This window comes from Sebastes umbrosus, chromosome 13 (assembly GCF_015220745.1).
Source record: "Sebastes umbrosus isolate fSebUmb1 chromosome 13, fSebUmb1.pri, whole genome shotgun sequence".
Classification (NCBI taxonomy): domain Eukaryota; kingdom Metazoa; phylum Chordata; class Actinopteri; order Perciformes; family Sebastidae; genus Sebastes; species Sebastes umbrosus.
In genome coordinates this window covers 15,166,753-15,189,697 of record NC_051281.1, presented here as the reverse complement: position 1 = coordinate 15,189,697, position 22,945 = coordinate 15,166,753, and the positions used below count along the sequence as shown (strand labels likewise).

Sequence of the window (22,945 nt, the reverse complement as noted above, 5' to 3'; positions counted from 1 at the left end):
CCCGTCCCAGAGGAGTTAACTGTACATGCAACACTCGGTTAGGAAGAAAAACTCTGCATAAAATAATAAGACATTTTGCAGGCAATCTGGAGCCAGCTCAAGTCCAGCCACCTAAACCCAGGTTATGAACCCTGATAGAGTCAAACAAAGTTTCTACAAAGGCACAGCCTCGGGTGGAACAGTCTGGATGGGAGGGGAGCGCTGATGCTGGCTGGTGACACGGTGGCGTTACACTTTCTAGAATGAGGCTCTGAGGTACAGACCAGTGGCAAATTGAGCTGTGGCGCTTTGTTCACCTCCAGCTTCCAAAAATAAAATACAGCTAAACCTCAAAGGCACTTTCTAAGCACTGCTGAACTGGTGCTTTAAAGTGGAAAAAGTACAAGATGGAGACTTAGTTCTAACCTGCAGTATTGGAGGTGTTCAGTACATGCATGAGCAAATCTTTATCAATGAATATTCAAAGTGAACTGACTGTACTGATTCCAGTCCAGTCGCATATGTAGGCGTATGAATGACTTGGTCATTTGCAAGTAATCTGGCGTGCAATAATAAGAATGCTGTTCTTGCTTTTGGCTGTCATGTAGTCTGTATTGACTGCACTGTAAATGCATCTGCGTAAATATGTATACGCTCAGAGTAGTGACGTAGAATAAAAACTGAGAACGAATGCTTATGGTGGACAGGGGTGGGAGGTGGATGGGTCCAACAAACACAGGACTTTCAACCAGGAGACCGGTGTTCAAGACCCAAAGTGTTCTTCAGTTATTTTGAAGTGACGTGTTTTCTGTACTTCTTTTACTTTACTTAGTTTACGTACTTATTTTAAGCCCAGCCATGATGTTTTTCCTTAACTTAACTTAACTTAGTGATTTTCCTAAACCTAACTGTGGCTTTTAACGTAGTTTTGTTGCATGGCATACAAATAACACGCGAAAAAGGCTAAAATGCTTCCTCATGACACACAGAATGTCCTTGTAATGTTGTGCTATTTATACACCTTCCCATGAGATCAGGTTGGAACTGAAGAATCAGCCCTCAGCATCGAGCCGTATGAAGAGTGATTGCGACTGCTTAGCTTAGGGGAAGTGTACAAACTACATAGTCTGCGACTATATGAATCTTTGTACTACGAATGAGCAAAGTGGTACATGATTTCCACCTCTGTGTGCTTATTATTTCCAGTTCAAATAAAACTACTCACTACATGATGGTAATAAATCAAACAGAGGGATTATCAGTTGTTTCACACAGCACATAATGTGAGCGTAGAAACATATTTGATTAATGTTTGGAGCTTTTAGCAATGTATGATGGATCGCAGTGAGACACAAATGTCCCCCAACAACAGAAATATATTCTGTTAAAGGACCAATAATTTAATTTTAACTTCTCACTGATACCTGAAATTGTGTCTGCATGTAACAAATTTAAACTAGAGAGATGCATGTTGTGTTTCCTTTAGTAGATTTCTGCTTACTTTATTGTTCTACATCATTTATACCCTCATTGAAAAATGTATATATAAAAAAAACAGAATACTTTTAAGGACATTTCAACATTGATAACACTGCATGGTCACTTTATGCTTTTTCAATCTCAGTTAGTGCACTTGAGAAAGTATCTTGTAATGTGAAACTGCCAGTATTTGTGACATTTTACAGCTTAATTATTGAAAAGGAGAGCATCCGATCCATAATAAATCAGCAGCTGCAGCCCTAGTTATTACTTAATGAGCATGAGAAATTATTTGACATCCTTCAGAGCAAAAGGCTTTCACGCCGAGGCGGCCAGTACAAACACAACAAAAAATCCTTTATCTATACTTTGTCCTGAAACATTGCCCTTCTACAAAGCAATTACAGAGGGAAACGAGGAGCTGCGGGTACTCTGTTGGAATACAAAGGACGACACTGCAGAAAGGATTCACGTCTTTGAGCGCATGGACGCAGAGTGATTAACCTTTATCTTTCAACCTGTCCCTGTCAGACATCATTAGTGACGCTCCCAAGAAAAAGATGGCATGAGGAACACGATGTATGTACAACACGGTCATTTTGGCACAGGTGGATATCAAGTGATGGAATGTGTTACGACACAACGTATGAAAAAAAGGCAGCGCTGCACCGTTCTGCTTAAAACAGTCATAAATTATAGGTTAGTAAATCCACCGTAATGAGTTCATTGTCACATTTTGTTGCCACACATTACTGACCTGCTTATAATGCCATTTAAATATATTTGTAGTGTTTTATTTGTAGTGTTTTATTTGAGGTGTTTTATTTGTGCACTTCTTGTTTTTCATTATTTTATTCTTTTAACTGTCACTCTGACTACAGGCGGAGCACAAAGCAGTTTAGGAAAGCTTTTAGTTCCTCACTGATTTTCCTTCCCTGGATCTCCATAGTCGGGAAGATTGGCTTACTGTAAAGTGGCCACATGGAGATCATATCAGGACATGCATCACACCAGCCCGGTCGCACTAAAAGGCGTGTGAATGACACGATAATGTGAAAGGCAAAAGCAAAAAAAAAACAACTCCTGCTTTAGGCGTGTAATTTTCACGCCATGTAGTCTGTACTGAATTCAATGTAATGGCACCCATGGGAATATGCAACGCTCCGAGCTAGTGACGTTTAATAAAAGTGGAGAAAGACCGCTTATGGTGGATGGGAGAGGCGGTCGATGGGTCCAACAAACACAGGACTTTCAACCAGGAGACCGGTGTTTTGTTTTGCAAGTTATGCTAGTGACGATATGTTGTTTCCGTACGCATTTTACTTAGTTTACGTTCTTATTTTAAGCCCAACCATGACCTTTCCTAAACCTAACAAAGTGCTATTGTTGCCTAAACCTAAGTGAGTGCTTTTGTTGCCCCCTGCTGGTATTTCACCTTCATACATGCGGGTAATATTCACGCCTCAGTGAGGCAAAACGTGACACTGACATGCTATACTCTGGTGGATAGGCAGGTCTTTTACACGCTTTGGCATGATATCGGTTTGATCACAAAATATGACTCAGGCCAGGCCATGCTAATGAGGAAGCTGTAGCAGGTGAATACAGTTTTCTTTCAACCTCATTATCCTTAGAGCTGTGCTCATTACAGGTGAGTAACATCTTCTTGGTTACACCAACCTACTATTCCATGGTTATTATTATATTTAATATATATATATATACAGCTTAATCAGTGCAGTTTCTGTTAAAGGACAGAACCCTGCCGGCCGATACAGAGTGCTGTGATTTAAGTGTAAATCATCTCCTATAGATCTCATTTTTCCGGTCACAGAAACAGACTATTAGCGTGATACACTACGATCGACCTCCATGTACATAAACATCATGGTAACTGTGCACCATATGAAATTACCCATTTACTGAAAATCAATTTTCAATCAAACCTTTCACTGCAGCTTCTCCTTCTTCTGGAAAAAAATAAATAAAAAATCCACACAAAGCAAACGCAGGTCGAACAGACAGGAAACACATCAGAATATTTAGAGAAATTACTTTTTTCTTTTTCGAGTTAATCGAGATAATGGATACTGAAATGCCGGAGGGAATATTTGCAGCATCTTAAAAGGCACACTAAATCAAGCATTTAGTGTTTCTGCTGCTCGTAAAATATTGTATAGTAATATCAACTCAACATGAGGAATATGTTCCTCACCAAAACCTGTCATCTGCTACTAACAGAATTATCCAAACTCACCATATGCACAAATATAACATTGTGTGTGCAAAGAAAGATAATTCGTATTCTATTGTGGACTTAATTTGCAATCGAAAGCATTCCCCTCCAGGAGCTCAGAGTTCAAATACTTTGAACTGGTAACCTCGATAGCTGCAACCAACGGAGAGCTGATGATTTAGTGTGTGATGCTAATCAACACAAACAACTCACCGTGTCTCTCACACCCATACTTTAAGATCACACTGGGACCCGTTCAGATTAATACGCCTGTCGCAGGATCGTAAACATTACTGGAATAAATAATATTACTGCTCTTAATCTCTTTTCAATTAAACCTTCTCTCTGGAATATTAAAAAAAACCTATTAAAAAACATCCTTAATGTAAGTTAGATGAGATTTTACCTCTGTGTGCTCACTGCAGATCGATCCAAGTCATGTTTGGTTTATAAAAGACTAAAACCAGAGGGAAACAGCTAGTCCAGCTAGGTCAATGTTGTCTTTCAACATCCCAAAAGTTAACATATAGCTGCTGCTGGAGGGACGTCTTGTCAAACTGGAGCAAAAGATGTGCCCCCTTAACATGGAGGTATAATTCCGGGTTTACTTCTGGGGTATGCAGCCCACTGAATATACGCAGGCTCCCATAGACTTTACATATTGATGATGTCGCCGATTTTAGAATCACGTTTCTCGGCTCGTGGGAAGTTTTACAAATATAAAACATCCATGGATCAAAAATTCATAATAAAAAGAGTCATAATGGACCTTGTTTGCAGTTCGAGGTGACCTGTTAAGAGTTAAACAGACGTCTCTTTTACAATGGTGGTCTATGGGGAAAATTTGGGCCGCGGGTGGATTTTTCAGGTTGTGTCTAGAAGGTAACCCACAAGTTGCTGGTGGTTGAGGTTAGGCATTGACCTTGAAGAGTTAAGGTTAGGATATGTCGTCGGGCAGGACTAACAGTTTCTGTTCAGAGGAATTGTTACACACTGAACTGCGGTTTAGCTGCACGGAGCCGGTGCAGACAGCTGCATATATTAAAGTGAGAGCGTATCTGTTGTGTGAGACGTGCGAGTGAACGCCTCTGACACATTTGCGGTCTAGATGGGGTGCAATTGTGGTTTGTATTCGTTCAATCAAACAAGTAGTGGTCGTTGCAGACACACCTAGCGGAGATCTGCACTCAACTAAGTGCAGATCTCTAGTTATAGCCTGAGTTGAGTTGACCCCTTTTTTCACGAGTGGTCCAGACCTGTCATACGAGTTATGTACAGACAGTACAAATCATAAGGCCTTAATCTGAATTATTCTGAATTTTAGTTTAAATATGATACCGAAATTAACTTAAATTAATAAATCTGCTTATCTGGTAACATTTTTGCGAATTAAACTTTTCCACACAGGAAGCCTCATCGATTATGATAATGGTGAAATGACGTGAGACTTCAACATATTGATCTGATAAAATTCTATGATCTGGTAAAAACACTATTAGCAAATATTTGAAACCAAAATGTTCAAATGTGCTATTTAATAGTTATGATCGACCATATTGAGTTGCAATCATTACTGTTGTTAGTCATTGTTATAAGTTGTGACTGAATCTGTGTCTCCTGTGTATGAATGACATACTTTTAGAGATAACGTTCATAAAACCTGTGATATATTTAAATATATATTTTAAGTCCTGTCAGGTTTGGAGGAATCCTGTAGTTTCTTTGTGTAGAAGAAACCCGAGAAGGAAACATAATGTGCAATGTTTCCTTTACAATCTTTCACAATAGCTACTGTTTTTTGTTTTTCCTGTGAAAAAGCTTTTAACATAAATCCCCCGAAGTGGCCTTTGCCTTCTGCATGCCTTTTTACATTTTAATGTGCTGAATATGTTAATGAATACTTCTTTGAACTGTCAAAGTTATTTTTGTGCTGCTTGCAGTAAATGACTAGCCTTTTTTACACAACACCTCAGGCTGGTCAAGCAATCACGCCCCACGATAGCTGCAAAGCTAGATTTGACTCCAAAAATATCCTGTTTACAAAAGATATTTTCATCTGGCTGGAGCTCCCTTAAGCTAGAAAAAAAACCTCCATTCCTCTCTGTCTCATATTCTTCCATTCGTTCCGTCATGGCAGATATTACCCCAATTCTGCTTTCAATAGCCTTCAAGACGAGGTCTTTAATCTTGTGCTGATGTTACTGCAAATGGACTGATGAAACCATGAGCATGTGTCTTCCCCTGTCAAACGCCATCATCATGTCTTGTTAAAATCTTGTTCGGTGCTTCTTTATCATTATTATTTGATACAATTATTGGCTGACTGATGAATAACCCCACCCAAGATCGCAAATAAGCAGATACTATTATCTATGAAATGGGTCTAATTTAGTTCCTTTCACACTGGAGCTTCAACAAGCGGAAGGGAGGACGTATAATTTTTCTCAGACACATGACATTACCATTCTGTATCCCCACCCAACAAATCAATAGCATCCCTGGTCTCAGTTGATTTCAATCACATTTTCTCATTAAGCGCGTCTAACTGGGGAGTTCTCCCTCCTAACATATCACCGAACAGATGTTGCCTACCAAGCTGCAGAGGGGCTGACCTTTTCTCTCCTCCGAGGGAGAGAATATCTCCTAAATGGCAAATGATCCTGTTGAGGAAAATCTGAGGATGTCATTACATGCAAAAAAACATCATCTTCTACAATTATTAAAGCTTCAGTAGGCAGTATGTTTTTGGCATCATTGGGAAAAAATTCCATAATAATCTTTCAGCATATTGTAGTTCAAGTGTTCTGAGAGATAACTAGACTTCTGCATCTCCTCATGGCTCTGATTTCAGGCTTTAAAAAATCTAGCCCAGGACGGGAGACTTTGACCAATCACAGGTCATTTCAGAGAGAGAGAGAGCGTTCCTATTGGCTGTGCTCCGGTTGGTGGGCGGTGCTTGGTATTTCCTCAGCTGATCTTAACATGGCTGCCGAGTCACAAACTTTCACATTTTACAGCTAAACAGCACACTATAGATGTTTCTGAAAACATTTGAGGTGAGAAATAGGCATTACAGTAACAGAATATTGATTCATATTTGATCAGCGCTGCCTAGTTTGACCGTTTGATTGGAGTTCGCGAGTGATTGACAGCTGCTCAGAGACGGCAAGGCTCCAGCTCGGCTCTGATTGGTTGTTTTCCTCCGGTCTGTGAAATCTTGCAGATGTCATTAGGTGCACCAGAGGACACAGAGGCACATTATGTTTTTCAGATTACCTGTCTCATGCACTACTGTCAGGATATAGTGACCGTTTTATAAAAATAACTTTTTTAAATAATATTTGCTCCATTTCTACCCACTGCAGCTTTAAGTTGATAAGGTGAAAACAATTTTACAAAGCAAAAAAAAGCAAAAAAGAAACTTCCCTAGAGCTCTCCGCAGGCACGCCAGAATAACAAGTGAAGAAGTGCTGGAGGAAAGCTTTGGGGACTGATCGAATGGTTGGGTTTCCTCCACTCCTTTGGCTAAAACGTTTCTATTAAACTCAAGTTTCATCTAAAAGCTCTTTTTTCAAGCAGCCACTGCAGTGACAGCTCCTGTGCTTTAGGACATATAGATCCAGGACACTCGTCCACTTGTACAACAAAGCACAAGTCAGAATTGATGTTGCGCTTAAAGCACGTCATATGTGTTTCAGAGCTGAAGTACTTGTCATCCTCCTGAGCTATGCCTCGTACGTTTTCTGCAGTCTCACAGCCGAGGCTCCACTCCAGTAATTGGCTGGGGATTTTGAGGAATATCAATTCCAGACAGGCTGTGCCTCGCTTCGTGCAAGGTGCTGGTACAGTGTCACCTTCACAGGCTGTCCTGCTGCTCTGTGCCCCAGAGAGACAGAGAGAGAGAGAGAGAGGAGCAGCGCTGAGATCACAGGCATCAATCCTCACATTTTCGGTGATAACTGCCCTGGATCAAGTGGGAGGATTCAGAAGACGCCTTTGACTCACTCTAGTCATAGTGCAGGGCACAGCATCGAAGCTCGGCTTAATGATCTCGACACGAGCGCCATTATAAAGACCGAAACAGACACTGCTGCACATAACGCACAAAGAAAATCCACTTTTAACTACCATCAGAAAACTCTTATTCCCTCTCTGACAGGCTCTGCTCTGTGTTCTCATGGGCACATTTGTTTAGGCCCTAGATGACACAGATATGGATATAGCAAGGCACCAGCTTGCTCTTTTTTGTAATGCAAATGCATGTTTTTTAAGACAAATGCTCTCTACTTGAGGCCAAGAAAAACATTCCAACACTTTGTCACCTCAGACGAACTATAATATGCTAACTAGCACAGCATGTTCTGCTACATTACAACATTTACTTTGCTGTGAATTTATCTTTCTTGACATTAGTGTGTCTCCATTATGCATGGCATCCTGCTACGTTTTGTCTTTTGTCCCACATTCACTGTGTAACTTGTTTGTTACATCTCATTGCCGATAAACCAAAAATAAAATAGTTTTGCACCTGCTTTATAATGGGCTGAGATGCAGTAGAAGCACCTGTGATTTTCATATTTTAGCTGTTTTTGTCTTCACAGATGGCCAGTCTCACATTTGCCTTAACGTTGCAGGAATAAAGAGAGGTAAAACATTATGTTATCTGCATGCACAGCATCTAAATGGAGGAGATAACTGTGGGTGATAACTATAGCTGCCAATGACCCACACAGGTCAGCATTTCAAAAGAATTCCTGTCAATAACATCTATACATGTGAAGTTTGAGCTGTAGTTTCCTGTGCGAAGGCTGACTTTCTGTTATGCAACAGGCTGTTATACAAGCGCAGCTCAAATGGCTGAGCAATATAAATGAATAACAATTTGTGTGCAATTTTCTTTTTTTTGTTTTTGCCTTTTGGCAATATCACAAAGCAGCGACAGCAGGAAAAGCAATGTGTAGTATTTCTGTTGGATTTCTTGAATAAATGAGACGTGACATTCAGTTCCTCGTACTATTAGCACACTATTAGGTTAAAGGTGCTGTTGGTAACATTGATAACGTTCAGCCACGAGATGTTGCGTTCTTCCTCCCCCGCAGCATTAAATTTACTTCACAACACGCGATACTAATGGCATTTTACTCTTGGCTCACAAGCCCTTCTAAAAGTCAGATATCTTTTATTCAGCACATTTCTAAAGGCTCTGTAAATGTATTATTTTCTTTTAAATAATATTTGTCTACATAAAAATGTTATCAATAATACCTTTAACAGGAGGGACCGAGTGCCTGGAACAAAACAAATAAAGCATCTTACAGGTATGTTTATGTGGAAACTTCACTTATGTGAATTTAAGTGCTCCACTAAATTATACAAACCATAGTATTCTGGTATATCCTTATTTGAGAATGTGGCACCTACCAACATGTGCCAATAGGGATTAAAACTATTGTTAATAATTGTCTTCTGAATCAATTATTTGGAGAAAGATTTTAGCACTAAATAGAAGAACGGGCTCGTGATCTTTCATCTGCAAATGTGCCATTATTCTGCAAAGTGAACCAGGCTAAAACAAACCCAGTGAGATCAGGACGAGCAGGGACGATGTAATGAGTGGAAATGTTCAACTGGATGATACTAGTGTTGCATATTCAGCTGAGTACTGCCTGGGAGTGTCTACAGCATTGGGACTACAGTGGGAGTTTAAATGAGGACACCCTCAGAGCTCAGTTCTTGCTGGCGAACAAATCTAATATACTGACTTTTAACAAATCACATACTGCATCAGATGAAATTATGTAATCAAAGCCTACTGTAATTCTAAGTCGATCAGTTCTAAACATTCAGAGTTGAACCAAAACAAGACAACAAGCTGCACGTGCACCTTATACAAATCTACTTTACTGAGTGGGACTGAAATGTCTCTTTGTGATTATCAACTAGAGGTCGGCCGATTTAATCGTTTTGGCTGATTAATCGGCGTCACTAGGACGTTTTACAAACTATCGATAGTGGCCGCCAGCAGTCTCATGGTACGTGTCCACAGGGGCGTTTTTTATCGCGAGGGGATGCGACGCTTCCCAACATTGGACGCTTGGTGTGCTGTCCTGAAACAAGGCACTCGGCTCCTGATTGGACGAACGCTTTCCCGCCGTTGGCTGCTGCTCCCAGCTTTCAAACCGGAACCAGTATGGAGGCTCGTTTGGAAACTTTCTTCTCTTATTTCACGTAAATAGTTCACGGAAATGTGTTTCTGAAAACATTTGAGGCGAGAAATAACCCATGCAGTTGCTGAATCTGTCTTTATTTTGGATCGACAACGTTTAGTTTAAAAGATTATCGGGAGTTTCGAGAGGCGGCGAGTCGCGTCGGACGCCCGTGATTTGCATAAAGTAGCCAGGACCTCAACTTTATGCAAATAAGGAGCGGGCGTCGTGACGCCTAGTCTCTCGAATCGCGACGCCACGCTACTAGAATGCATTGCGCGGCTGCTTGCATAGACAATGAATGGGGAGCGTGGAAAGCACGGAGCCTGTGGACACGTACCGTCACGAGAACCGTGCGTCTCCGTTTTGCATGAAGGCTACATATACATATAAAATTGTGATAGGGTAGCACATCCCAGATTTCAAAATCATGGAGGACAAAATACTAACATTTACTTGTTTAATTGGCTCACATCACAATATAGTGTGTGTATACTATAGAAGGATATTTAAGCATCAGAACACCTCTGTAAGAGAGACTGTGTGTCACATAAATCATCACTCACAGGTCTAAGACAGGTCTAGACGGCAGCTTAGTACCTTCAAAGGTCATTTTGGATTGTTTGCAGATGGAGACAAGTGTTGCTTTTTCTGCATACATTTTTGCATTGCCCCATTTTCCTCCAAGAGAGCCATTTGTTACCTCAGAATATACAAATAGGTTTTTGAGGCATTCCGAATCACAGAAGCGTGAGGAAAATAAATCAGATTTGGGCTGAGCTCGGAGACGGTTAAAGACTATGAAGCTGCTCAGCTGACTGAGACAGACTCTCAGCCAGAGAGCATATATGTTAAAGGATTACAACACAGCTCTGTTATGGTAGACTACAGAGTATCTCTCTGTACCAGCTCTACTGCAAACAGACATAAGTTAGTTCTATGAGGCAAAAATAGCAGCAGATGCAGAGTGGAACATAATTAATATTGACTGAATACTTACTCTTTTTACAGTAGTAATGGCATTAGAATTAACATTAGTAATGTCTGGTATTATTATATTATTTTCTCTCTAAGGCATTAATCAAAATGGCAATAATTCAATATAATTGTACTTTTCTCCAACTCTGTTACACTAATTTCAATAATACAAAGGAGAACAATAGATTTAGATGATTAAGTCTGTCTGTACTGTATTTTAAAGACAAGCACCATACAAAATAACACACTATTTCACAAAGGAGTAACAAAATATGATCTGTTACCTTGAAACTCACAACAATTGACCTATAAATGCTGCTCTCTACTCTTCTCACAGAACAAACAATGCTTCAACTTGAATCACACGACACAAGACGCCAGCTCATGTCAGAAGCAGCACCGTTGTTAAAAGCTGCTTGGCCATTTGTGGGTCATGATGGCTCCTGCAAAAACTTGTCCAGGGCTCTTTTTGTCACAGCAATAAAAATGGTTTGGTCTGCTGGTCACTGGGGAAATCATGTCAACCTTCAACAGGCTGCAGTTCAGACTCATTCCTCTAATAAGGGAGGTAGAAACCAGTCATGGGCTGGAATTGTTCCTCAATGCCTCCCAGTAAAAATGCATTTTTTCAGTCTCACAATTTGTACCCATGAAACAGATGGAATAGATGGAAACTGCCCACCACTCTGTGTGATCATGATGTTTTTTTCTTGAATGAATCTGTCAATAATTGCGGTATGCTTAACAAGACGACACAAATACTGAAGGCATAAATATGTGTAGAACAAAATTGCCAATATTCTCAGTTTTTACATTAGGCTGATTCAAACCGATCATATTCATTGAAGAGCAGGAGGAGAGAAGAATTATACTGTATTTAAAATGTAAATCTGTTTGCGTGCTGCAAATATGGATACTGATTTTAATATTTCTAACTATTTTTTTATTTTATTTGCTTCACATTTATGCTCTGCTGCAATTCTTTTGAAATGTTGTATTTTCAGTGGGTTTATGTTATGCATTCTATGTGCTCTATTTTCATATTTTTTTTTATACTTGATTGATTTTATGCATGCTTTGTATTCTATAGAGTGAGCTTAAAAGTGGTTTATAGATTATGTATGACTTGAAGGAACAGTGTGCAACAATTAGGGCTCTCTCTCACTTGTTTCACCACTCACTTCCCACGCACACACCCACTCTACGCACTGGCTCTGCTCCAAATGACCTACGCTATTCTTACAACAACTAGCTCTAGAGAGGGCCATTCGCGTTTTCACGTCAGCCACTGTAGCTCTCCTACATGCTTGACACACGAGAGAAGTTTCAGTTCATCGCTAGATACTGCCAGATCCTGCCAGATCCTACACACTGCTCTTTTAGGTGTGTTAAGTTAGATGTTTGCGTCAGTTGTTGGTCATTAGATTTGAGATATTAAGACTGTGGTGTGTCTGTTAACCTCCACAGCATCACCAGAAGATTTTTTTTTACCGGGGCATCTTCGGGTCGTGCCCGACACAGATAAGAGCCACAGTGAGGTTACACTCGAGGGAAGACGTTCTGATGTAGCTGAAAAATGCTTATTTCGATGTAATCAAGATTGGTGGTGAGTCTGTGTCCGTCGGGAAAGGTAGCTTCTGCTGTGTTTATTTATAGCGTCCGAGACTTAGGCGCCGATTCGTAGCGAGTGCACTTGAGGCGAAATACTTTTTGAGTTTTCATCTTAAAAATTTGAATCTCCTCCACCGATATAGAGAAGATAAGAACAGAGTAGAAGAGAATGGAGACCTTTTGATGCTGCTTCAGTGTTTATTGATGTATATGTGCATGCTGCATTTTATTATTATTATTATTATTATTATTCAGTGGATTTTATATAGCTTATGTATTCCATTTCATCTTATTGTTATCTTATTTTATCAAGTGTGTTCTATATTCCCTCTCATTTTCCCTGTTTTTATGTTTATTTTCCCTTATTGTAAAGCACTTTGTGCTGCATCTCTTGTATGAAAGGTGCTATACAAACAACGTTTATTATTATTATTATTATTATAACACAGCAATGGTAGAACAAAGCAAGGGACCATGAGAGTAAATGTAATAAGCAAAATTGTAATGTTTTAGATAGTTCTCAGTGCATTCTCATAAGTGAGAAGAGTCTAATTAATAAGAAAAAAACCCTAACTACAGCTGGGAGGCTGCTCCGGAGGCTCGTTAAAAGATGGAATACAAAAAGTAATTACAGTGTGTGTGTGTGTGTGTGTAGGAGGATCAGACTGATTAAAGCTGGCAACATATTTGGATGCACACACACACACACAGTAGCAAGACACTAAAAAGCAGGAGAATGCTATAATTTAAAGCTGCAGTGGGTAGAATTGGAGCAAATATGATTTAAAAAAAAGTTATTTTTATAAAACGGTCACTATATCCTGACAGTAGTGCATGAGACAGGTAATCTGAAAAAAAATCATGTTCCTCTGTGTCGTCCGGTGCTCCTAATGGCATCTGCAAGATTTCACAGACCGGAGGGAAACAACCAATCAGAGCCGAGCTGGAGCCTGTCGTCTCTGAGCATCTGTCAATCACTCCTGAATTCCGATCAAATGGTCAAACTAGGCAGCGCTGATCAAATATGAATCAATATTCTGTTACTGCAATGCCTATGTTTAATTGCTGTATTTCTAGAGTCAATATAGTAAATAAGTAAATAACATTGGATCTGCAATATGTCATAATTTTGATTAAAGCAATTTTGCAAAACCATTCTAATACAATTTAGCAGCAGTTTGAGAAACTAAAACAAAAATGTTTTATTACTGGAACGTCTGTTTAAGTGGGTTCTGTGAATGGGAAATGGGATGGAGGCTGTAATCGCCTGGGGTTCTTCTAGACACAGAAAAGGCAATATCACATTTTGAATGCCAACTAATAATTTGGCAAGTGGTCTAATCATCACTTCTGAACCATTTTGGGTATTTTCCCAGGGGGAGAAGCTCTTAAGATGTTCTTCAGTGTAAGAGCAAGCAGCTTGTAGTAAACAACATTCAAAGATTTCATTCTGCATCTAGATAGTATCAAGTACTGCACATATACTGCATATCTGTTTGCCTTTTTATTTTGGTTCAGGAGCAGGGCCTTACCTCGACCACTTCTTATCACCTGTCAAGCCTACTTATACTTAACCCATCTTCTCTTGCCTAAGCCTTTACACTCGCACCTTCCACCTTCATATATCCCTATTCACATCCATTCATCCTCTCATCCCTCCTTTAAACCCCTCCATTCTCCCTCCCTTTTCTCCCCCAATCCTGTGCACACATACAGGGTCCTTACAGGTAGAATTTGCCACATTATATGATAAAACAATACAAACTATGCAGAGTCTTTGTGGGCCTCTCATTCCACATTGCCTGATGCTCACTATCTGATAATCAATATGAACAGCTACTTCTCTACATGTCTCCGATTACTGATAATGTTCCCCCTACACTGTGCTAATTAAAATTCTATTCAATATATGTAGAACAGTCTTCAATCAATTAAATGTTTAAAGGTGCTAAATTACAAAAAAACTCAGAGCATTTTTCTATTGCCTCCACGCAGCTCTCAACATGCCGACGGCTGAGCTGGCGGCTTGCAGCTGACGGTGCTAACAGCAGCGCAGTGCGGCGGCCGAGCGCTAGCCAGTGGGGCACGCAAACATGGACTAACATGACCTAAAAGGCAGCCGGCCCGGCTATATCAACAAAGCACAGAGAAACTCGGATAACAACACAAACAGAGGGAGAGTGACTTCACACTCTGCTCAGGTAGACATTACTCCTCTCTATCTTTACATAGCAAATAGTTGTTTGCTGCTATATTAATGCTCTGAATGCCGTATAGAGAACCTTAAAGTCTTTTTTTCCTGTTGTCTTATCTGGTAGTAAACTGAATATTTTGAGGTTTTGGATTGTTGATCTAAAAACAACAAAATACATTTCAAAATATCACCTTGGGCTTTAAGAATCTTTTTATAACATTTCCTAAATAGACAAAATGATTGTTAAATTAATCAATAATGAAAATGATTGCTAGTTGCAGTAGATACTGAGCTACCACACTGAAAATACAGCAGGTTATTAAAACAGTCTACTGAGTATCACCAAACAAAATCATAAAACAAGCACGGTTACCAACGGAGCATATTTCCATATAGGCCTTCTATATGAATCATAACATCCTGATGGGAGACGCCACTATTAACCTCTGAGTCATATGCTCCGGTGCCACTCATTGCACATTAGGGCAGGGAATTATAGGATACAAGACCATTACAACCTGGGCAATGCTGCAATATGGAAATACACTCGGGAAAGTTATACTGTAGCATATTCACACTGCACGAACTACACAGCAACTGTAGACAGGAGCTGCATTCAACAAACCAACTGGCCTACAACAGCTTCTCTGCTGTCTCACAAATGAATGATGAAACAAACAGCTAAAGGTTCTGTACAATAAAACATGTATTTTCACTTATTTTGGCTGATTATACCTTTTATCAGGACTATGGGGTCGTGTACAGACTGGGATTTAATCAATCTCCCTCACTCTCTTATATAAGATTTGTTTCTCAAATAGCCCTTTTATGATTCTTTTGAGTAGGTACAGTAGAGTTGATTTATTTAGCAGTCTAACTTCAACCTGAGAAGCCAAAACAAGTATAGTACATTATAGTTTTATAGCTTAGTATATACTGTGTGAAGCTGGGACTCACTCTATACTGTAGCTCTGTCCAAATTGTTTCTACTGGTTGTACAAAGGATGTTTTTCAAAAACTTAAATATAAACCAAGCCCAGCAGCCCAACAGTCTTCAGTGTATTCCACCTCCAAAACACAAAAACTGCCAAAGAACTGAAGCACCCTTCCAACCCAACCTATCTGGGAGTGACCCTTGACATGACCCCGTCCTTTAAGGAACATCTGAAAGGAACGGTGGTAAAGATGAATTCCAGAAACAACCTGCTTTCTTATCTTGCAGGCTCAAAATGGGGGACTGAATACTCTGCACTGTACACCTCAGCAGAATACTGTGCTCCTGTCTGGTCCAGGTCACCCCATACACACCATGTGGACGCACAGTTTAACAATCCAAAAGGTCAAAGATTCCCCCCATCTACTAATCCATGCAGACATCTTTAATCCACCTACTGCTGATGGTCTCCCATCTAGACGACCAATTTGGACAATAACCCCACCAGCTGATTTTACCACCCAGTCTGTTTGGGAAAAGGAATGGGAGTCCAAAGATGTAACAAATAAACATCTGTTGTCAGACTCTTCGACAGGTCCCTGGCAACAACCTCCCAAGGAGATTCAGGACCGGCCGTGGCCCCTGTTTGGACAGTCTCCATATGAGGCAGCAGCCCAAACCCACTGTGTGCTTGTGGAGAGGAACAAACGATGGACCACATCACTGAAGCTTGCCCTTCTCCAAAGACTAAAAAGAGGATTAGTCACTCTCCATATAATTTCTATGAACAGATTCTGCTTTCACATGCAGAAATGCAACAGGACAAGATTTTGGTATCAGAAATGTTTTAGTTTCCGTTTGTAGTCCGAGTAGTATTGACAATTCACGGCTGAGCAGGCTTTGGTTGAATGCAGGTAAACAGTCCCTGTGGTGAGCAAAAGAGGCTGAACGCATCTGGGAACCCACCGGCTATCATCTAAAGGTGATTTAGATTTGAATTGGTTTAAAATAGGTTTTTAAACTGGCTTCTTGTGAACGTTGTCTCTCAACTCCAACTCCAGTCTTGCGTTTCAAGTTGCTAATCAAACTGTAAAAAAATGAGCAGCGCACAGAAGAGGATGTTTTGGCCCGGAAATCCACTGGCTACATTGGAACCCTAGAAATATAGCCCCTTGCCCCCAAAGGCTTATCTGTCGTCAGACTGATAGCCAATGGGTTCTGAGATTTCCCTCCATACAGCAGACCAGGAGGCAACTGCTTGACTCAAGGACTTTTTTTTTTAAAGATGTTTTTGTAGAAGCAACATTTTTTATTTTCCCAAAAACGAATGCACATAAAAAAACAGACAAACAGAGAGGCTCAAGGACTTTGCATTCGTTAAATAACAAATAATTCTTAAATATTAAATATGTGCATTAGAATTTGAATGTTGTGATGCATTTGACATCCTTGTCACAGTTTAGAAAATGTACCTTGACTGGGTTGCTATTAAAATTATGCAGCAAATGATTTGATTGATATTTCAATCCAAGTTGTACATAATACTTTCACGAACTAAATTTGCATATAAACAGCAAGCTTTGTTAATATGTGTATGAGGAATTTGCCTTAAACACATTTGAATTTGGTTTAAAGGAAAAGGCGTTTCAGTATTCCGCATTGTAATATAATATGACTTCAGTTGTTTCTAATGGATCTCTGCTCTAATGATTTATCTTAAAGCTGCCAGGGAGAGGCTGCGTTATGTATGTGACTGCGAGGGAGGAGAGGAGAAGTTCTATCAAAGTTGTTGCTATATATTCTGGCATGTTGCCACCCTCAAATAGGTCAAGAGATGTTATACATTTGTTAGTAAAGAACGTGTCAAGCTGTGCTTTTAGAGAAGAGAAAGAGCTGCCAGAAGAAAAGAGGCTGTGCACATGTGAGCCTATTATTAGCAGGCAGAGGCAGATTTGGACGAGTAAATGCTGAGCTTCTGTCTTGACGTGAAACAATATCCATAATAGACCTAAATGGACAGGATGCATTGTGTAACATGATGCCAAGAAGACAGTAATGGTTTACCTGCTGCAGTCATTTAGAAAAGAAACCAAAAGCTACATACAAAATACATCTAAATAAATGCTGATTGTAAGCCCAGTGTAACAAGGGACGCAACACTGATTAAGCAAAGATACCGTACACTTAAACCGGGGATTAAGGCCTTAAACTCCCTAGACTAATTACACCTTGCAGGAATGTGATTAGTGGGAGCAGCCACAGTAAGCAGGACACAGACACGGACATGGGAGTTAAAGCTCTGCAGCAAACAAAATACACAAATAGATGCTTCTGGACTCACAGGCAGTCTGGCACAGAACGGTACTTACTATACGAGCAGATGGACATGTAATGGAAACCATCATGTGGTTGAACAAGGGAAGGGGATTAGCTTTTGATCCCGATATTGATCTAAAATGTCCAAGTAATGGCAACGAGAACAAAACACAGCTCCACTAGAGAGCTCGCTCGTGACTTTGAACTTTTATTTTGGATTATTTTCATTTGCTGTCTAAGTGGTTAAATAACAGGAAGAATGGCTGAAGTCAGAAACTGGTAATATGTACATAAAGTTGTGTATCTCAATGGGAGAAAAATAAAGTACAATATGATAAACTAGTGTTGTAATTACTTGTATAAAATGTTCTAAAAGTGATTTTGAAGATTATCGATTTCGCTAAAATGGGTTTTAACAATACAAATTACATCCTGCATGGTATGTGCACGTCTTGTTTTCAGGGAGATTTTGATGACCTTCTCAGGCATCTTAACCCGAGCTTCCATCTCCTTCAGACATCATACAACAGTAGTACATTTTGATGTTGGGTAGGGATGCACCGATCCAACTTTTTCAGTCCCGATACCGATAGCGATACCTGGGATTTGGGTATCAGCCGATACCGAGTGCCGATCCGATACCAGTCTTTTGTGAATTGTTATTTACTATGCAAATAAATCGTACACCAACAACTTGGCAAAAAAATCAATTCAGGTGTAATGCAGCAACAAATTGGTCAGAACTTAAAGAGGAATTAAAATTTCAGTACATAATGTATATAGTATATACAGTACATATAGAATTGTTGAATAGATTGACCCCATTGTCACCGATATCCGATCCAGCTATTTCAGTCATTATCGGCCTGATATCTGATCCAGTATCAGTATTGGTGCGTCCCTAATGTTGGGCCTACCACCATAAATATTAAGGATACAAAACATGTTCCCACAGTTTCTATGACTACTCAAAAAAAAACTTCATTAGACTACACAAAACATCATCTGACGTGAGTAGAAATCATCAGAGCTTTTTCATTTTCCAGCGTTTGTGGGCTAGAAATTGAACATTAAAGTCTGACTTTTTTTAGAATCAGTCATTATAGTGCTATAATAAATAAATAACACTTAATTTAAAAGAATAATTTATTTTTACAAAACTGACAATTGAGGGAAGGACCCCAAAGAAACATTTCATTCATCCATAAATTGAATGATCTCTCTAAATTATGTGTTTATTATTCATCAGCCAAGTTAAATACAAGACTATACTTTTGAAATTTAAAGAAGAAATGCACACATGCACACACACAGGACTCATATAGACATGCAGTTTGAATGAAACATTAGTTTTAAGAGGTAGACTATGACTCCAGCACTCTGCAAAAAAAAAAAGGGATGAGGAAAAAAATTAAATAAAAATAAATAAATGTTTAAAGTTTTATATTCTGTGTAACTTGAACCACCTGCACCCCCCACCACGTCCTGGACAACCTACGCAGTAGTGCAGAGGTAACAGCCCTTGTACAGTAAATAGGATGGAGATCAGTATGTGTGCTCTCTATGGGGATTGAGCCAAAGTAGCTGCATCACTAAAAGAGCCAGACGTGCATCCTGTAACAACGAGGCAGGAGATCAAACCTCCACAATAACAAGAGACACCAGAGAACCTGCAGATGAGCGCACGGAAATGAGGAAGGACACATTATTATCTGCGTAAAGGCGCATCTATTAACAACCGCAGAATAGAGCAAAAAAAAAGTAGAATCATCCAACATCACATCGAGCTGCATTCCGCAAGATAAGTGAACCTGCATGAAACACCACCATTAAAAGACAAGAAAGCATCCTTGTTTTTGCCTACCTCACTCAGTGTCTCCATCTCCATCCCACTCTCACTTCTTGTGGTCCTGATGATACGCTGCTGCTCTGCTCCAGCATCCTAAAGCACTGTTATCCAGACTAGGAGGAGGAGGAGGAAACATGATGGTTAGTGCAGCTGGGCTGGCTGACGCACCGCACTGACGAGACATGAGCCGACCAATCACAGTGTAATCCGATAGATCCCTTACCAATCCGCTCAAAGGGAGAAAGTGAAGACTGTAATAGCAGACGGTAAATAGCAAGGTAGATTGACGCTGTGAGAGAATTTTACAGTCAACTCTGTTGCAAACTGTTTCACACCAGACAGACAGACAGACAACACGTTTAGCTCCTGGAAAATATCATCCACTCAGAGAATAGTTTAACAACAAGCCTGTACAGATAAATTATATTATAGTTTATCCTAAAGAATGCAGAGCCTCTTAAAGCTTGTATGCATATATCCATGCTGGGTGGCATATACTCTCAAGACTGTACTAAAAGGCTAATATTTAGTAAATAAAGAGCCTAAATGGGAATTATTATTATTATTATTATATATATATACATATATATATATATGTATATATATATATGTATATATATATATATATATATATGTATATATGTGTGTGTATATATGTGTATATATGTATATATGTGTGTATATATGTATATACTGTATATGTATATGTATATATGTATGTATATGTACTGTATATATGTATATATATGTATATATATATGTGTATGTATATGTGTATATGTATATATCTGTATATGTGTGTATATATATATGTTTATTTATATATATATATGTATATGTATGTATATTATGGCAAGCCGTTCAGGAAATTATTATATATATAATGTGAAATTTGAGAATATGGAATGAAATCCTGAATATATTGAATGAAACTCTGAATATATTGAATGAACTTTGAATATATGGAATGAAATCCTGAATATATTGAATGAAGTCCTGAATATATTGAATGAAATCCTGAATATATTGAATGAAATCCTGAATATATTGAATGAACTTTGAATATATGGAATGAAACTCTGAGAATATGGAATGAAATCCTGAATATATTGAATGAAACTCTGAATATATTGAATGAACTCTGAATATATTGAATGAACTCTGAATATATGGAATGAAGTCCTGAATATATTGAATGAATATATATATTGAATATGTATATATATATATATATATGCATATATATATACATATATATATATATATATATATATATATATTTAAAGGAAATTAAAATGTGAAAGCATACATACATATGTATGTTGGTCCAGTGTGTACTGTAGGGGGCTGTGTAATTTTTCAGTATATACAAAATTGAATATGTACATATGTCACAGCTGTATAAGGCAAACTGTAGACCACACAATAACCTGTTTATGTGTCGCTACTTTAAATATCAGCTTATTCATACCCTCAATTCACTTTTAATACACTTCTTCACATGTTAAACCTGCAGTAGGCAGAATATTTTTGGCATCATTGGGCAAAAATTCCATAATAGTCTTTCAGTATATTGTAATTCAAGTGTTCTGAGAGAAAACTAGACTTCTGCACCTCCTCATGGCTCTGTTTTCAGGCTTTAGAAAATCTAGCCCCATGACGGAAGACTTTGGCCAATCACAGGTCATTTCAGAGAGAGAGCGTTCCTATTGGCTGTTGATTCAACAGAGGCAGATCTCAATCACTCATGAACTCCAATAAAACGGTCAAACTAGGCAGCGCTGATCAAATATGAATCAATATTCTGTTACTGTAATGAACATTTCTCGCCTCAAATGTTTTCAGAAACATCTTGTAGTGTACTGTTTAGCTGTAAAATGAGAAAGTTTGCTCCGGTTGGTGGGCGGTGCTTGGTATTTCCTCAAGTGATGTCAACATGGCTGCCAGGTCACTCCAGCTCGGCTCTGATTGGTTGTTTTCCTCCGGTCTGTGAAATCTTGCAGATGCCGTTAGGAGCACCGGAGGACATCGGTGGACATCGGTGGACATGATTTTTTTCAGATTACCTGTCTCATGCACTAGTGACCGTTTTATAAAAATAACTTCTTTTAATCATATTTGCTCCATTTCTAAGCACTGCAGCTTTAAGACACTAACCCTATAATATAAAATAAAAATAGCTGGTCCAAGTCCGTAAACTGTATAAGCTTGTCCACACTGAGGAGCAGTAAGAGGATGAGTTACCACATTTGGTCGTAAGCTTATTTTAGAACTGGCTGTAAAATTCAATTAGAGCATGCTGCTGTATCACACATGTGTTCACGCTGTCCCTCATTGCTCATTTTCAACACTTTCCTCACTTGGAGATGGTTTCCTAGTCTGCTGTCGGCACACCTGTGGTTTAAGTTAGAAAATCCCCTGCCGGGTGGGGGTCAGCTTCTAAAGCAGATTACACAGACGGTGTGAAAGGGATCTGCTGACCTGCTCCTGTCTCTTTGTAGGCTGCTTCAACCACACACGCACCTGACAAGCTCTGTGGCAGCACTTCATCTTTGATGACAGAGTAACAGACTTTCAAAGAGACAAATGAAACAATTCAATTCAATATTTTATTGCCCTTAGATCAGCAATAACGTAATAAGTGAACCAGCCTGACAGCATGACAGAATCAGGAACTTTCTTGTACAAAGCACCGTCTAATCTAAAAAATAAAATTCTTCATTGCAAAATATTTTTCGTTCAAAATAGGATACCAAAACAAACATGATTATCACCAATTCACTTGTTTATATTATATACCTTCATTATTATAAATATAATAATTCCAAGATGCTTTGAGTAGTCTGCACACCAGGTGCTAAAAAAAAAAAAAAAAGGCAAATGCAAAAATGTTGATATGTTGAAAGAAAAAAAGACCTGACAGAAAAATACAACAGAGTCCACAGACTGAAACTATTTCCATGAATCGGTATACAGTAGCAAAAGAATGGAGGGAATTGTACAATAAACCAATTAATTTTAGCATAAAACAAAAAGGGATGAAAAAGAAACTGGGACGAATTATATTGGAAAACATTGCTCATGGATTTTTTTACTGTGCTACTTTCAGGAGCAGTGGGAATTGTAAGATTTGTTTGTTCAGTTGATTGAAAAGTGACTAAAC

General features: G+C 39.0%; 1 protein-coding gene across 1 annotated transcript in view; it reads right to left on the bottom strand.

The window, feature by feature from the left end:
* b3galt1b (UDP-Gal:betaGlcNAc beta 1,3-galactosyltransferase, polypeptide 1b) overlaps positions 1–19,890 on the bottom strand; it is a 58,656-nt gene extending 38,766 nt beyond the window's left edge. Inside the window, exon 1 of the mRNA XM_037790888.1 lies at positions 19,798–19,890. The gene's annotated coding sequence lies outside the window, so the exon portion shown is untranslated. The remainder of the gene's footprint in view (positions 1–19,797) is intronic.
* Between the last annotated feature and the right edge of the window lie 3,055 nt (positions 19,891–22,945).